Source organism: Crassostrea angulata, chromosome 2 (assembly GCF_025612915.1).
Source record: "Crassostrea angulata isolate pt1a10 chromosome 2, ASM2561291v2, whole genome shotgun sequence".
In the NCBI taxonomy this organism is placed as follows: Eukaryota; Metazoa; Mollusca; class Bivalvia; order Ostreida; family Ostreidae; genus Magallana; species Magallana angulata.
The window spans coordinates 12193735-12196867 of NC_069112.1; the positions used below are offsets into that span (position 1 = coordinate 12193735).

Sequence of the window (3133 nt, forward strand, 5' to 3'; positions counted from 1 at the left end):
AACGTTAGCAAAAGATACTTCTTCTTGATTCAAACAATTTGCCCGATCATCATTGTTCAAAAGTGATGAAGAAATAATGGAATCTCCATTCAGATGATCAGAGTCTATATGCTGTTGGAATAGTGGTTGTTGATCAAATTCATGTCCGCATCGATCGCACAGATATTTTCCCCTCTTTGCAAATTTATTGCAAGCATTTTGTTTATGACGCTTCCTTTGACAACCTTCACAGTCATGTTTTTGTGAGTGGGATGCCATATGTCGAAGGTAATTAGAACGATTACCAATAAACCTACTGCAAAAAGAACACAAGTTTTCAAGTTTTAAAATATCTTCAGCATCTGAAAATAAGTCAGAAAAATCATTGTTTAACCTATTTGTATAGGTAAATCTAAATTAAAATTTGATTTTTAGCGAACTCTTTCTCGAAATGGTCATTGTTCAGTTCGGTTAGAGATATAAAATACCATATTTTTTTCTTTAGACACGCAGTAATTAATGTCTGTATGTTTTTCTTTGTTTATTATATTTGATCCATAAGCACTGTTCCCGATGAGTTTCATCGTATCAGCAAATAATCACGGATCCCAATCACCGCGTCGACGCGCAATTCATAAAATCTGAAATACAGAATATTGGGGGAAAATCGATCACTTATAGACGTGCGAATCAATAAGATCGTGGTCTAGAAACCATTTTAAAAGAGGGTAAGCACTATTTAGACCAATAGTCGTCGCGGTGTTTCACTCAAATTAATTGTTTTACCTGTTTCATGGGAAAAGTCATTTAAACGGTATATTGGCATTACCCAAAAAATTGGTGACATTTCTTGGAATCTATCGAGCAGATGGTCTGGCACACGAATTGACTTCGACGGCGCCAAATATTTTCTGTTCGCGGATAGCCGATTGTGTTAGAGTCGAGCGATGTTTATGGGATGCTTTCGGTGCTGTTCATCAATATAGCGTTTAAGCTCCGGACACGTTTTCAAAAGTTCCCCGACATTCCCAAATGATTTGTATATTATAATTTACCTTGACTCTTAAATATATTCTTTTCGCTCATGATCGTGTTTTTGTACTTTTTGTCCCCCGCCGCAACGCGGTGCGGGGACATAGAAATGTCGGGCGTCCGTCCGTCCGTGTGTCTGTAGGTCCGTGTATCCGTCCGTCACACTTTTTTGTAAGCGCTCTCATGCCTATAAATTTTGACGGATTTTCATTAAATTTATACCAAATGTTTATACCACCAATACCTTCGTCGGAATTCGAAAATCAGCATTGGTCGATACTTTTTGTTGGAGTTATGGGACTTTGACCACAATAATGACTCCGTTTTATCCAAAAATTGACCTTGTAAGCGCTCTCATGCCTACAAATTTTGACGGATTTTCATTAAATTTATACCAAATGTTTATACCTCTAATACCTTGGCCAAGTTCGAAAATCAGCATTGGTCGATACTTTTTGTTGGAGTTATGGGACTTTGACCACAATAATGACTCCGTTTTATCCAAAAGTTGACCTTGTAAGCGCTCTCATGCCTACAAATTTTGACGGATTTACATTAAATTTATACCAAATGTTTATACCACTAATACCTTGGTCAAGTTCGAAAGTCAGCATTGGTCGATACTTTTTGTTGGAGTTATGGGACTTTGACCACAATAATGACTCCGTTTTATCCAAAAGTTGACCTTGTAAGCGCTCTCATGCCTACAAATTTTGACGGATTTTCATAAAATTTATACCAAATGTTTATATCACTAATACCTTGGTCAAGTTCCTAAATAGCCTTAGTCGATAGACTTGATACTAGTATACTGCTTGACCGGCGGGGGACCCAGGAATTCTATTCTTGTTTGTTCTTGCCATTTAGGAACTTGTGCTGTTAAGGTGGATCTCTACACCAAATAAGTGTAGATGATTTTTGTTGCATGCATTTGTTACTAATACTCGGCACAATATTCAACAATAATAGACCTCAAAATACCATACTCTATTTTCTAGAGAATTTTTAAAATATCAGTCTGATTCCAGATAACCCCTTATTTATCATATTTTTAAACATTTCTGTTTTAAAATTCTTATGAAAGTGAAATGTCATTAAGTTTAGAAATAAAAGACAAAATCATCATGAATGAAGTTTGTATGATTTTTATTGGAATCCACATAAATATGAAACTTAAATATAAAAATATTCTTTTAAGGCAAACTGCTGGACAAAACCCCACAAAAATCTGAAAATATAAACAATATTAATTGGTTAATAGGATGAAAAAAAGAAATTGAATGAAATTGAAAAATTAAAGAAAATACTGAATTATTGCAAAAATCTTGGTATGAAAGATCCTGTTTAAGAGTTGTCTTTCTTTATTTTACATGGTCTCAAATATCTTGGGACCATTTTTTAATTAATAAAATTCTCGAAGAAAAAAAAAAAAAAAGGAACAAGTCTATGCTAAATATGTACATGTGTATATATAAGATTTGTAGTGCTTATGATGATATTTGAAGATGAAAAGTTATATTTTTGATAAACGTATTATATATATTTAACTATTCCAAACAAAATATTAGTAGTGAAATTGTCTTTTACTTTTTTATATACAATAGCAATTATAAACAACAACCATACGCATATTAATACATACATTAGATGTCCATAGTGATACACATGTACGTGTGGAAATGAAAAACATGCTCCTTTTCAAAATTCTGTCCTTCCCTCAACTGGCTTGCAAATACGGGCTTCCACTGCTATTGCTACATGTACCTAGCTTTATCTATTTAAATCAAAATACATTAGTTTAATGTCTAAGTTTCCATGCAAGTAGTTTTCTGCAAATGTTTTACATTTGGGAAATTGGGATTAATTCAAGAGATCGTACTTCGGTACTTTCGTTTTATATTCATCGTACATATATATAGTTTAAGTGAAAATATGATATCTGCTTACCTATATCGATAATCCGTCACAAATATATTATCGTCTGTTGCAGATGACATGACTAAAACGTATTGCCAATAGCGGTGAAACAGTAAATTATTTAAAGTCCACGTCTTCCGTACAAAACAGCTGATAATCAATGTTAGTTGAAAGCTTTAAACAGGAAGAAAATTGACATACTTAT

At 33.5% G+C, this 3133-nt stretch overlaps 1 long non-coding RNA gene across 1 annotated transcript; it reads right to left on the bottom strand.

Annotated features, from left to right (window-relative positions):
- Positions 1–2143: 2143 nt before the first annotated feature.
- Positions 2144–3133, bottom strand: LOC128172099 (uncharacterized). Its single transcript, XR_008242189.1, has 3 exons — positions 2959–3133; positions 2654–2785; positions 2144–2239 (listed from the first exon to the last, which is right to left on the bottom strand). It is a non-coding gene; the product is annotated as an uncharacterized LOC128172099 (long non-coding RNA).